Source organism: Chiloscyllium plagiosum, unplaced genomic scaffold (genome assembly GCF_037043375.1).
Source record: "Chiloscyllium plagiosum isolate Xiang-an unplaced genomic scaffold, Cpla_swu_hap1 HiC_scaffold_1, whole genome shotgun sequence".
Classification (NCBI taxonomy): domain Eukaryota; kingdom Metazoa; phylum Chordata; class Chondrichthyes; order Orectolobiformes; family Hemiscylliidae; genus Chiloscyllium; species Chiloscyllium plagiosum.
Genome location: NW_028270139.1, coordinates 49,600,178 through 49,614,621, shown reverse-complemented (window position 1 = coordinate 49,614,621; position 14,444 = coordinate 49,600,178). Strand labels below are relative to the sequence as shown.

The 14,444-nt window shown below is 41.1% G+C and overlaps 1 long non-coding RNA gene across 1 annotated transcript in view; it reads right to left on the bottom strand.

Annotated features, from left to right (window-relative positions):
• The window catches only part of LOC122551718 (uncharacterized), a 129,413-nt gene that overhangs the window by 114,294 nt on the left and 675 nt on the right, over positions 1-14,444 (bottom strand). The window contains exons 2-3 of the long non-coding RNA XR_015757898.1: positions 7,175-7,272; positions 4,688-4,765 (exon numbers count right to left, since the gene is read on the bottom strand). This is a non-coding gene — a long non-coding RNA (uncharacterized LOC122551718). The remainder of the gene's footprint in view (positions 1-4,687; positions 4,766-7,174; positions 7,273-14,444) is intronic.

The following is a 14,444-nucleotide window of genomic DNA, read 5'->3' as shown; positions in this document are numbered from 1 at the left end:
CATTGTACATCGTGGAGGTTAAAATGAAAAGGGGAAGAGGACACTGGTCGGTGTGGTCTACAGGCCTCACCCCATTCCCACAAGCAGTAGCTATATAATCAGACAAAGAACAAATCAAGAGATAATGAGAGCATGTTACAATGGCAGTACATTAATCATGAGTGACTTTAATCTTCATGTAAATTGGGATAGTCAGATTGGGGGAAACCATGAGGAACAATTTGGCACAGTCTGCGAGAACAATAGGTTTCAGGGATCAGGCTATTTTGGGTCTGGTGATGTGTAATAAGGCAAGTTTAATAAATAAGGTCAGAGTAGAAGATCCCCTTGCAAAGTGACCATGCGACAAGTAGAATTTAGCATTCAGTTCATCAAGAAGGAACTTGGGTTGAAAACAAATGTGCTCAGCTTAAGTGAAGGTAATTCCAAAGAAGGGAGGGCAGAGCTGGCAGGAGTGGACTAGGAAAGGAGTTTTGCAGCAATAATGGTTGAAGATCAATGGCAGACAATTAAGAAAATGGCTCAGAGCAAAGATATATTCCAGTGAGGAAGAAGAATTCTCAAAAGGGGATAAGACAACCATGGTTGGCCAGGGAGTTAAAAATAGCATCAAATTGAAATGTGGTGAAGATTCATAGTAAGCATAGTAATTTTCCAACCAGCTGTGAGGGTCTTTGAGGCCTGTGCACTACTGGAAGCAGAAGTCAATGCTGTGACTAGCATGCTGACAATGTGGGTGGAACATTGGAGCACCTACTCAGGAGTGCAGACATGCAGCTTAGAAGGAGCATTGCTGCTGAATCAGAGAACTGGAAGAGTTTCAAATAATCAACAAAAGATGGCCAACAAATTAATAAAGAGGGAGAAATAAACTTTGAGGCTGAACTTGCAGGTTAAAACAAGATGGACAGGAATACCTTCTTTAAGTATATAAAGGGTAAGAGAGAAGCCAAAGTGAATGTAGGCCCCTGAGAGAATGGGGCTGGGGATATAATAATGAAGAACCAGGAAATGACAGAGGAGCTGAATAAGTATTTTGCATCATTCTTCACAGTAGAAGAGGCTATGAGCATTCCAAAAGTATTAAATACCCATGGGGCAAAAGGACAGGAAATAAAACCAGTAATAATCACTAGAGAAAAAGTACTAGGGAAACAAATGAGACTAAATATGTCCCCTGGATCTGATGATATGCATCCCAGAATGTTGAGGAAGCAGCTTAAAGAGATAATGGATACATTGGTATTAATCTTCCAAGAATCCTTAAATTTTGGAAAAGTTCCAGTGGATTATAAAATTGCCAATGTAACAGTTTCATTTTTAAAAAGGGCGGAGACAAAAAAAACAGACTAGCTAGAGAAAATATGCTTAAAGTCTGTTATTGCAAAGTTGTGACAGTCTATGATTAAGGATTTACTAATAAAGCACTTAGAAATACAGGGGAACCTCAATTATCCAAACATGATGGTTGAGCACTATTTCGTTTGGATAATTGATTATTTGGTTAATCGATTAAATGCATTTCCTCTGGGGCTTGGCGTTTTTAAAGTCTGCTCCCCATTCAGGGGACAGCAGCAACACACAGCACGCGGACCCCTGCCCCCAACACCAGCCCCACCCCCAACCCTGTCTAACACCTCCCTCTGCCCCCCCAACCCATCCAAAACCGCCCCCAACTCCATCCATCACCGTCCTGCCCCCAACCCCATCCAACACTGCCCCCTGCCCCACCCCAACCCCCAACGCCATCCAACTCCACCCCCGCTCACCCCCGTCCAACACCACTCCCTAACCCCATCCAACACCCCTTCGAACCCCTTCCAAAATTGCATCCCCAACCCCATCCATCCCCGCCCTGCCCCAACCCCATCCAACACTGTCCCCCACCCCGCTCCAACCCCCAACTCTGTCCAACTCCGCCCCCGCCCCGCTTGTCCCATCCAACACCGCTCCCCAACCCCATCCAACACCGCCCCCATCCAACACCCCCTCCAATCCCGTCCAACACTGCATCCCCCAATCCTATCCAATACTACCCCCCCAACCCCATCCAACACCACCCCCGCCCTCCTCATCTAACACCAGCCACGTGCCCTCCCCCACCCCCATCCACACCGTCTTCTCTCCGGGACAGCCGGACTGGACACCAACAATAAGACTGCTGCTGCTGCTGCTGCTGCTGCCTTTGTGGGGTAAGTTTCCAAACAGCGTGCACACGCATGCGCACACATGCACACACACGCGCGCGCACACACACGCACAGAGCTACACACACAACTATTTACTGCAAAGTTTTGACAGGTTCCATGTTTGTCCTGTACAGGACAATGTTGGAGAGATTATCTGGGGAATGGGGGGTTTTAGGGTTCACCCCTGTGTAGAATTCCAGGGAAAGTGTGGGGGGAGAGAGAGAGAGAGAGGGTGGGCAGTCAGTCGTTTGGAAACGGTACCTGTTTAATCACTGTAAACAAAAGACGCGATCATTGCTGGAAACACGTCCTTGATGTAATGTTTCTATCGGGACTTCAAGATCTCCTTCGGATAATCCGTTTTTCGGATCATAGATATTCGGATAATCGAGGTTCTTCTGTACATAATATGATCAAACAGAATCAGTGTGGCTTCATAAAGCAAAAATCATGTCTGAGAAATCTTTGAGTTGGGAACAACAAGAATAGATAAAGTGGAAGCAGTGAATGTAAGGTATTTGGATTTTCAAAAGGTGTTTGATAAGGTGCCACACTTAGGCTGCTTAGTAAGTTAAGACCCCATGGTTTTGGAGGTGATACATCAGCATGGATAGAGGATTTGCTAACAAATTTAAGACAGGGTGTCGAGATAAGGGGGCATATTAGATATGGCAAACTGTAATCAGTAGATCAGTGCCGTATTATTTATAATATACATTGATGAATTGGATGAAGGAGTGAATGCATTATAGCCATATTTGCAGATGACAAAAAAGGTGAGCAGGAAGGTAAGACCAAAAAGTCTGCAGAGGGATACAGACAAGTTAAGTAAGCGGGCAAAATTTGACAGATGGAATATAACGTGGGAAAAGTGAGGTTATGCATTTTAGCAGGAAGTATAGAGCAGCTAAATATTATTCAAATGGAGAAAGATTGCAGAAAATTACAGATCAAAGGGATTTATTAGTCCTTGTCCTGTGAATCACAGAATGCTAGGATCCAGGTTTAGTGAGTAATGGAATTTCAAATGGAATGGTAGCCTTTATTTCAAAGGGAATGGAGTATAAAAGTGGAGAGGTTTTTCTAAAACTGTACAAGATACTAGTCAGGAAACAACTGGAATATCATGAACAGTTTTGTGTAGCAAATCTAAGGGAAGACGTATTTGGATTGGAAGCAGTCCAGAGAAGATTCACTAGATTAATAGCAAATACGAAGGGATTATTTTATGAGGAGAAGAAGAGCTGCTCTGGCTTGTACTTATTTGAATACCGAAGAATGAGAAGCAACTTTATTAAAATATACAAGATTATTCAAGGACTTGACAGGATCAATGTGGGAAGGTTACTTTCACTTACGGGAAATTCTAGAAGCAGCGAGCATAATCTCAGAATAAGGAGTCACACATTTAAAACAAAGATGAGAAGGAATTTCTTCTCTCAGAGGGTTTTGAATTTGTGGAATTCTTTATTAAGGTAGCTGGATCATTCATTATATTTAAGGCAGAGATAGACATATTTTTAATCAGTAATGGAATCAATTGCTATGGGTAAAAACAAGACAGTGGAGTTGAGGATTATCAGGTCAGCCATGATCTCAGTGATGGGCTGAAAGGCCACTTTTGCTCCTCTTTCATATGATCTTATGGTCTTGTTCCTACATCAGTCTGAATCTAGCTCCCTTGCTGCTCCAAAAATGTACATGCCTCAAGAAATATCATTATCTGCAAACCCAGTTTCTGACCTGTGACCAGAGTGTTTCTGCCTTTTGTCATCACAAGTGATTTCTGCCAAATAGAGCAGTGTCAATTAATGAGGCCTGAGTTTCACCCTTTCTTATGATAGAGTATGGTTTTCTCACACCCATTACCCTGAAGCCAGAAATTCTGGGAGTAATATTATGTATCATTTTCTTTAATTATTTGGAGATGGGTAATTATTAACTTCAGGAAAGTTGAGTTGCTATTGAATGACTTTTTAATGAAATATCCAGAAAATTCATTTGCATTTTAATGTCTTCTTCAGACTTAAAGATCAACTTCAGAGCCTTGTGTCATTCTCTATTTGTTGACAGGAAAGAGCCTCTCAATTCCATTTTCCTAGAAAAGTGATATCAATTCTCTATTTCGTTCCAAGGTAAAAGGCCCATTTTGAATTTAAGCCCCATTAATCAATGAGTCAAGCATGAGCATGATAGTAATAACTGGTGTAATGTAGAAAATGCAACAGACAATTTATGCACAGTATGCTTCTGCAAATAACAATGCAATAACGACCAGATAATTTGTTGTTTAGCGAAGCTGATAAAAGTTGACCAGGATACTTGGGATTTATTCCCTGCACTTGTTCAGAATGGGGCCCTGGAATGTTTTATGGTCATCTGAGAAAACAGACATTGACGCAGTTTAGCATCTCATCCAAAAGGTGCCACCTCAACATCACTGCATTCCCTTCGTAAAAGACTGAAGCTTCAGTCAGAATTTTGTGGTTAAGTCTCACCATTTTAATTTGATTCACCATCTTCTGACTTGGAAGGCAAGAATGCTACCCTCTGAACCACAGCTGATTCTCTGAAGACTAAAACAAAAGAAGAGTATTTAAATTGTCTGTGCTTTTAAAAAATATTATGGGGCTTTCTACACTGAACAGTCACATCATGGAGTAAACATTTTTAAGCATATGAGCCAAGCCACATACCATTCTGGCTTGGAAATTCATTACCGTCCTTTCAGTACCACTAGGTCAAAATATTGGAACTCTCTTCCTAGATTTGGGTACATCAGATTGATACCAGTGATTAAGAAGGTAGTTCACTACCAACTTTTCATAGCAATCAGAGAAAGGAAATAAATGTGGGTTTATCCAATCAAAGTTTCAATATAAGGATTAAACAGGTTAGTAACATAGAAAAGTTTCCTTCTCAAGATCAAGCTTAATATCTGTTAAAATTGTTCAATCATTAATTGTTAGATTTGTTTGGAAATTTCTACATTAAAAGTGTAGCATATTTTAAGTGTAGGCCTTTTCTTTGGTTCAGCCTTCTTAAATTTCTGGTATGCTCAGGTAAAATCTAAAATATTTCTTTCTGATCTTTTAGAACATAAAACAGTATGCCATTAAGAAAAGTACACAAGAAAAGGTCAAACCAGAAATTTATTTAACAAAGACAACAGAATTTGCTTTGCATTTTAAGATGTTCATGTGAGAGGTAATCGACCGATTATGGGACTTGCTCTAGCTTTATTCCATTTTGTTAGTATTTGTGATATTTTGTGCTCCACGGGAATAAATGTCTAATATTGCCCTCCCAACAGGGAGCCTGCCAACCAGCCCTGCACCAGTAGTTTAGCTACGTATGGCATTTCATTTTTCAGCCATTTAAATTAGGCTTCATTTCTGTCAGAAATGCTTCTTGCATTAAAGATTAGGACAATCTATAATACTGAGCAACTCAATGCTACTTTAACAACTGCATGAACAATAAATGGACAGAAAATTACATACTTCCAGAAGAACGAGTTCCCCACAGAGAGTAAAATGTCAGCAAATTTGCTGTCCTTTTAATATGTTTTTGTGAATGGAATACTGTTGTACCTTGCAACGTCTGGTCAACATTTAATATCTGCCATTCTAAAGTGAAACTGGAAGTTTAACTAAGTCTAATAATTGGATTACTATACGTGGAGTATTGTTAATTCTTGGTTTGTACATATTCTAAGTCAGATTACAATTCTGTAACAAGCCTGACAAGATATAATCACAGGAAGTGTTTTGATTTGTTGAAAGGGAAGATAGTTACATGAAGTTCTAAATTGTAAAGCCTTCATGGGTGTGTAAAAGCATCTCTAAACAGGTTAATTCTAAAAGTCTATCTGATTGGAGGGTGCTTTTGAGTAGTGATAGTTTCCTGACCAGTGGGGCAAAGGTTGGGTTCAAATCCTACCTGCTCCAGAGGTGTATCAGAACATTTCTCAACAGGTTAGTTAAAAACAACTACTCTTATTGGCATTTTCCTTTGTCAGCACACCATTTTTAGCATGTATCTTCCATTGTTCACTCCTCATAAAATTATGCTTGAAGCATTTTAAGGGATGACATAGTGGCTCAGTGGTTAGCAATGCTGCCTCACAGTGCCAGGGACCTGGGTTCAATTCCAGCCTTGAACAACTGTGTGGAGTTTGCACATTCTGTGTTTAAGATCAGCAGAAGGGTCTCTGCTGGCATCTAGAGACTTTGTTCTTCCTTTTGCACATTTCAACATTTGAGTATTGTGTTACTTTCATAGTTTATCATAGAATCCATACAGTATGGAAATAGGGCCCTACGGCCCAACAAGTCCATATTGACCCCCCTGAAGAATATCCCACCCAGACCCATTCCCCTACCATATTACTCTCAATTTCCCCTGACTAATGCACCTAGTCTACACATTCCTGAACACAATTGGACAATTTAGCATGAGCAATTCACCTAACCTGCACATTTTTGGATTGTGGGAGAAAACCAGAGCAATCAGAGGAAACCCACACAGACACAGGGAGAATGTGCAAACACCACACAGTCGCTCAAGGCTGGAATCAAACCCGGGTCCCTGGCACTGTGACGCAGCATTGCTAATCACTGAGCCACCGTGCCACCCCTTAGCTCCTTAAGAATTTTTCAAGAATAGTTATTACAAATGATCTATAAATTATCTGTTCTTTCTTAATGCTACATGTACAAATTGCAATTTAAAATTCAGACACTCCTACATTGTTGTTAGTTTCTCATTGATGTGGGCAAAAAAAAGGCTTTCAAGTTTTACAAGGTCTACAAGTTTTGGTCCTCTGATCTCCTTTTAGTGACCAAATAAAGGTATGATCAAAAAACCATTTTTTAAGAAATATGATTTTAGAAAACACATCAATAACCTTAGGACTGTGAATTTTGCTGCATTTTTCTTCATTCCAATAAAATTTTACCCTGGATTATTTTGGTCCTTCATACCTTAAATCACTCCTGTAGGTGGGTCTCTTCTCAAGTCTTTCTGGAGGATTTGCCCTGGGGTAACTATGTAGATTAGCTTTCTTCAAGATGGCCAAGCCCTGTTGGTAATAGATATTAGTTACTTTAGGATGGAATGCATTCAAATCTTCTCACATCCATCTTCAGAAACAGCAATGTCTCACTCAGGAAAGGTGATGGTGCAGTGGTATTGACAGTGGGCTAACCTGATGATGAGCATGCACCATGCTCCCCCACCCTCAGCCGATGAGTCAGTACTCCTCCATATTGAACAGCACTTTGAGGAAATACTAAGGGTGGCAAGGGTGAAACCTGTACTCTGGGTGGGGGATTTCAGGATAGGGGAATGGCAGTACCTCTACTGACTGAGCTTGTCCAGTGCTAAAAGACAGAGCTGTAAGACTGGGTCTACAGAAGGTGGAAAACAACATGAGAGAAAAACGTACTTGACAGTAATCCAGGAAGGAAAAAACAAGGACTGCCGATGCTGGAAACCAGATTCTAGATTAGAGTTGTGCTGGAAAAGCACAGCAGGTCAGGCAGCATCCAAGGAGCAGGAAAATTGACGTTTCGGGCAAAAGCCCTCCATCAGGAATAGAGGCAGGGTGCCTGCAGGGTGGAGAGATAAATGAGAGGGGGGTGGGGGTGGGGGTTGGGAGAAAGTAGCATAGAGTACAACGGGTGAATGGGGATGGGGATGGAGGTGATAGGTCAGAGAGTAGGGTGGGGGAAGGTAGCAGAGTACAATGGGTGAATGGGGGTGGGGATGAAGGTGATAGGTCAGAGAGGAGGGCGGAGTGGATAGGTGGAAAAGAAGATAGGCAGGTAGGACAGGTCATAAGGGCAGTGCTGAGCTGGAAGGTTGGAGCAGGGTGAGGTGGGGGAAGGGGAAATGAGGAAACTAATGAAATCCACGTTGATGCCCTGGGGTTGAATTGTTCTGAGACGGAAGATGAGGCGTTCTTCCTCCAGGCGTCGGGTGGTGAGGGAGCAGCGGTGAAGGAGGCCCAGGACCTGCATGTTCTCGGCAGAGTGGGAGGGGGAGTTGAAATGTTGGGCCACAGGGTGATGGGGTTGATTGGTGTGGGTATCCCAGAGATGTTCCCTAAAGCGCTCTGCTAGGAAGCGTTCAGTCTCCCCAATGTAGAGGAGACCGCATCGGGAGCAACGGATACAATAAATGATATTGGTGGATGTGGAAGGCTCCTTTGGGGCCTTGGATGGAGGTGAGGGAGGAGGTGTGGGCACAAAAATCCAGGAAGATCCATCTCAGTTTTCTCTGCTTGGCTTCAGCCAACTTGATTCAATCAATGTGATCTCAAGAAATGGCTAAAGACACTAGGTACTGCAAAGGCTAGGAACCCTGACAACATTCTAGTATTAGTACTGAAGACGCTTACTGAAGGATCTGTTTTGCCCTTAGTCATGTTTTTCCAGTAGAGCTATAGCGTTGGCATCTGCCCAATCATGTGGAAAACGGAAACAAAAATAAACAGAAATTGCTGAAGAAGCTCAACAGGTCTGGCAGCATCTGTGCAGAGTAAGCAGGGATAGCATTTCAAGTCCAGATTCTGAAGCCGGGTCATGAGTCTCAAAATGTTAACTGTTTTCTCTTCTCAGATGCTGCCAAAACCTGTACAGTTTATCCAACAATTTCTGGGTTTTTTTAATTTTGTTTTTCAGCATCTGTGGTTCTTTGTTTTTTAATGTGGAAAATTGCCCAGCTAAGCCTTGTACACAAAATTAGGAAAAAACCAACACAGCCAAAAACACCCGATTAGTCCATCTCGATCATCGGTCAAGGGATGGAGGTGTCATCAGCTGTATCATCACGTTGAACTTGCTCAGCAATAACCCGCTCACTGATGTCTTGCTCAGATTCTTCCAGGGCCACTCAGCTACTCATTCCAGCCTTGGCTCAAACATTGACAAAAGAGTGAAATTCCAGAGGTCAGGTGAAAGTGACAGCCCTTGACATCAAGGCCACATTCAGCCGAGTGTGATATCAAGGAGCCTTGGTAAAACTGTAATTGAAGGGAATTGAAGGGCAAAGTCTTTGCTGGTTGGAGTCATATCTGGCATACAGGAAGATTGTTGTGAGTGATTCAAATTTGAAAATTGGCGTGTCGTAAAGTAAAAGATGGGTAAATGTACTCTGACTAACTTTGACCAGTTTTCAGTAACCCTTTTTTTAACACAGGCACGTTACACAGTGAGCTAGATAAAGGGGACAAGAGTGAGGAGAAGGTCCAACACAACGTTATTGAACACTTTTTCAAGGAGAAATAATATTTATCAGACTCTACTATTGTACATCAACTAAACTCTATCAATGTCTCTCACCCTCTTCACAGGACTCTTCAGCAAGCAGTCTTAAATCGTCAAGTGAACAGATTCAAATCTACACTAGCTATCTACTTCTGACATGCACTTCCAAGGATTTGCTACACTATCCACAAGTCCCTACCACTGCATTTGAACTGTTTGTCAGAAAGGACCAGTAATACCCTTTCAATAGGGTTGAGACAGGGTGCTCCTCTTGTCTTTGAGGGTTGGTCAATGTTTCAGCATCTGCAGTCATCGACTTGTGCTTCCCTTCTTGTCTAAGACTGGTTCTGATCTTCGGGTCGTCTCATTGTGTGGTCTTCTGCACTTAATCAGTCTGATATTGCCTGAGGTACAAGAAACTGGAAATACTGTGCAGCTCAGTTGTGAGTTGAAGGTGCTGTCTGGTACAGGAAGCAGAGAGGGGGGTTTCTGGGTTTCCCCTCATTTATTTTCCCTTTTCCACCCTTCTTGAAGATTCTATGGCCTGTGTCCAATATTAACATCAGGCAGGAGCAGGAAGATCCAATGAGGGAGCTACTTTTCATATTTGGAGATTGCAGAACATGACTTTGAACCTTCAGCTGCCAGCTTCACTGGAGTTGTAAACAACAGGAAAAGGCAGGAGATTGCACTGATTCATATTGGAGAGCCAGTATAGATAGGATGGGCTGAATGGCCTCCTTCTGCACCTTAACAATTACCTGCTTTTGGTATTATCAATATGCAGGAGTTGAGGCAGTTGGCAGATCAGCCATATATTTCTTGAATGGAAAGGATTTAATCAGGTTCAAAGGTTGGATGGCCTACGCTGCTTGTAATTTGTGTGTTCATATTCCCTTACATCTGTGTGTTCAGAAAGCTCACAGGAGAGAGGTAACTGCTGCAGGATAAACAGCCACCAGAGCTCTAGGTTCATGGTTCAAACTTATTTACAGCTAATTAATAGTGCAGAGAAATTTGCAGGGTGTAGGTCATGGAGTTGAGGGGTGTGAGGGATAGAGGGGATAGAGGGGAGTTTGACAGCAGCCTCAGAGGGTATTTCTCAGTGTCCCCACCATTCCTCACCTGTTACCAGGTGCTTTGGTCAGACTTCGAGTGTATTTGAAGAAAGGAATCCCCATCCTGGGAAATGAACTGCAGCTTACAATCAGATTTAAAGTTATATTTCAGTATGCAGTGAGCTGAACAAACTATACCTTCTACCTTTATTAGAGATTCCCTTGGCTCATCCTATTAGTTTATCTTTAACAAGTCAGTTTCATCTGATAGTACAGTGTACAGCGTATCAAAATAGGTTTGTTATTCATGATGTGGAGGTGCCAGTGTTGGACTGAGGTAGACAAAGTCAGAAGTCACACGACACCAGGTTATAGTCCAACAGGTTTATTTGAAATCACAAGCTTTTGTAACGCTGCTCCTTCATCAGGTGATGACTTTGAAAGCTGTAATTTCAAATAAACCTGTTGAGCTATCGTGTGACTTCTAACTAGGTTTGGTATTGACACAGGAATCTGAACCAGTCAGAATTTTAAAAATTGCTCAAATACACTCACTAGAATCAGAACAGCACCAATAACTAAAATTAAGTATCGATCACATGCTCTGGAATGACCCTGCCCCCTCACCCCTGCCTCCTGGATCTTTCATCCCTTGATGTCTCCCGCCTCATTGCAGACATACTTAAAATCTACTTCCTTAATCACATTCTCATTCACCCACCCTAATACCTCTTCCTTTGGCTCACTGTCAATTGTGCTCCTAGGCAGTGCTCTTCACATCTCAAAAACAGCAGGGACCGTTGCTATGAGAGATTCTTCATTCTTCAGTATCTGAAAGCACAGCTCTCACTTATAAGTACAACTAATGTTTCCAGAGAGTGACAATGAAGATAGAGAATGAATCCATCTCTTGTATTTGGGAGAATAGATCTGAGTGGGTGTTTGATTTTTAACTTGTGGCTAACGTGTAAAACTGCAGTTTCATATTGACCTCCTGTTGGTTTCAATGAAAATGAGGGCAAGGTAATTTCTACAAAGGGTAGCCAATTCTATGCTCAGCAGCTGATTGAAAATCTACTATTTAGATCTACAAATATATGGATGTGGCATTGATTTCAATAAATGGTGCAGATTAAATGATATTTGCAATCATCATAATTTAAACTCAGCGAGTTTGAGTGTGCCCAGTGAGATGTTCGTACATAAAATAACTATAGAGCTTAGACATAAAATGTTAACATTTACTGCAGGAAACATTACAAGCAACAAAACAAATTATGTGGAGAGTACTACGAGCAACATAGGAAACAGCTGCAGCTGACAACAAGAAGCAGCAATTTCACATAATAACTGGCTCAGCACATTCTTTTGAATGCTGCAAGTAACCTTTGTTCTAACTGGGATGGGGGAACCACAGCTAAGGCAGGGCAAATTAATGTCTGTAATGTTGCAGCTATTTACATTTGTGACCCATGTGTGCACTTCGTCTTGAAGTCATTAAGTTGACATTTTTGAGATAGCTTCAAGATGAATATTTAAATATATTCTGAAGATAGTATCGTAAACTACTATAGAAACAAATAAATGACAAAGTGTTGGTGCAATTTGTTGTGTTTTTTATATCAAAAATGTCTTCTGGCTAATTACTATTTCAATACAATGTCAGGCTATGGTTATATTGCTCTGATTAAGTAGGGTGCTTTACACACTTGGATGTGGGTTAGGGCTGAATAGCATAAGTTCCTTAGTTTTGTTCAACTTCATTGTTTGGTGTGTTATGTTTATGATTGTATATTGCAAACAAGTTTGGTTATTTTGTTTCAATTATTTTATTGTACACAAAAAGTCATGAAAATAAATCTTAACAATCTCACCCGATTTGTTAAGATTCTTTCATAAGAGAGAAAGACCTGTTTTTTTCTGGATCATAATTATATGATGTTGTTTGACAAAAAGCAATTCACATGTGCATAAACTCTGGGGGAATTGCTATCTTATAAATTAATTAAGCTCAGTGACTGCTAATTGTATCGCATAAGAATTGCTTTGTTGAAAGTAATCTCTTTGAGATTCCTAGACAAGCTGATGTTTGATATGACACTGCATGTCACAAAATTATTTAGTTTAGTAGACGAACCAGAACATGAAATAAATGTAGTGTCATTCCTAGCTTGCATAGTCTCAGGCTTGAACCACACAAAAAAAAACTGATTTGCTGTTCAACAGCATTTTTTTATAGTTTCTGAGCTGAAACATAGACTTAGCGCCATTAATTGACTTTTACAATTTAAAATATACTGAAGAAATTCAGCAGATAATATTTTATCCTCTGCAATAACAGATTTTTGCAAGGTTTGTGAAGGTTTGTAGCTCAGGTTGAGGTTTAGGGTGTAGGTTTGCTCGCTGAGCTGCAGGTTTGATATCCAGACGTTTCATTACCTGGCGAGGTAACATCATCAGTGGCGACCTCCAAGTGAAGCGAAGCTGTTGTCTCCTGCTTTCTATTTATATCTCTCTCCTGAATGGGGTTTCTGGGGTTTGTGGTGATGTCATTTCCTGTTCGTTTTCTGAGGGGTTGATAGATGGCATCTAGATCTATGTGTTTGTTTATGGCATTGTGGTTGGAGTGCCAGGCCTCTAGGAATTCTCTGGCATGTCTTTGCTTAGCCTGTCCCAGGATAGATGTGTGGTCCCAGTCGAAATGGTGTTTTTTTCATCCGTGTGTAGGGCTACGAGGGAGAGAGGGTCGTGTCTTTTGTGGCTAGCTGGTGTTCGTGTATCCTGGTGGCTAACTTTCTTCCTGTTTGTCCTACATAGTGTTTGTGGCAGTCCTTGCATGGAATTTTGTAGATGACGTTGGTTTTGTCCATGGGTTGTACTGGGTCTTTTAAGTTTGTTAGTTTTTGTTTGAGAGTGTTGGTGGGTTTGTGTGCTACTAGGATTCCGAGGGGTCTTAGTAGCCTGGCTGTCATTTCTGAGACTTCTTTGATGTATGGTAAGGTGGTTAGGGTTTCTGGCTGTGTTTGGTCTGCTTGTTGTGGTTTGTTCTTGAGGAATCTGCGCACTGTATTTTTTGAGTTTCCGTTCTTCTTGAATACGTTGTATAGGTGGTTCTCCTCTGTTTTCCAAAGTTCGTCTATGCTGCAGTGTGTGGTGGCTCGTTGGAATAGTTGGAACACTATTCCAACAAGCCACCACACACTGCAGCACAGACGAACTTCGGACAAACTACACCCTAAATGCAGATACAGATATTGTTCCAGAGAATTCTTCAATTCTCTGGGACAATAGCCTCGATTCGTGCTGCAATGATCATACGATTCAATGATCATTATCTGTGGAGAAATAAATTTATCAAAAGTGTTTAAGGTTATCTGAAGGTTAGTAAAGACTTAATAGGCCTGTGTTATTTTATTGATATCCCCCTTTAGTGTATCAGATTTCTATCTTAACAGAATGTTCATATTGATTTTTGTTTTAATTTTGAGACGTTTTGTCATTTTGAAAAAAATTGTTTTCAATATGTACCAGTGCAAAGTACTATTTCTCAATATCTACTGTACTTCCTGATTACTTGAGTTCCAGTATTGAGTTTACACAAACAATGTTTGCATTCCCAGGCTGCACACTGTCATCAGACATTTCAAATCTCCAACATTTCTAAAAGCTAATGTTCAACAGTTCACTTTGCAATATGAATTGTTAACAAGAAATCCAGCTAAATCTGGTTCTATCGCCAACTGAAAAACAACAGCTACAGTTCCGATAACAGTCATAAACAGTAGCATTAATGATGGACGACCACCTCCCTAACTAAACCAGAAAATTTTCATTGCAATACCCAGTGTGATTTATGTGAGAAGAGGCAACCTCACCTAGATCTAGGATTATAATGAGAATGTTCTTGGTCTGAAAGCAGTAAACTT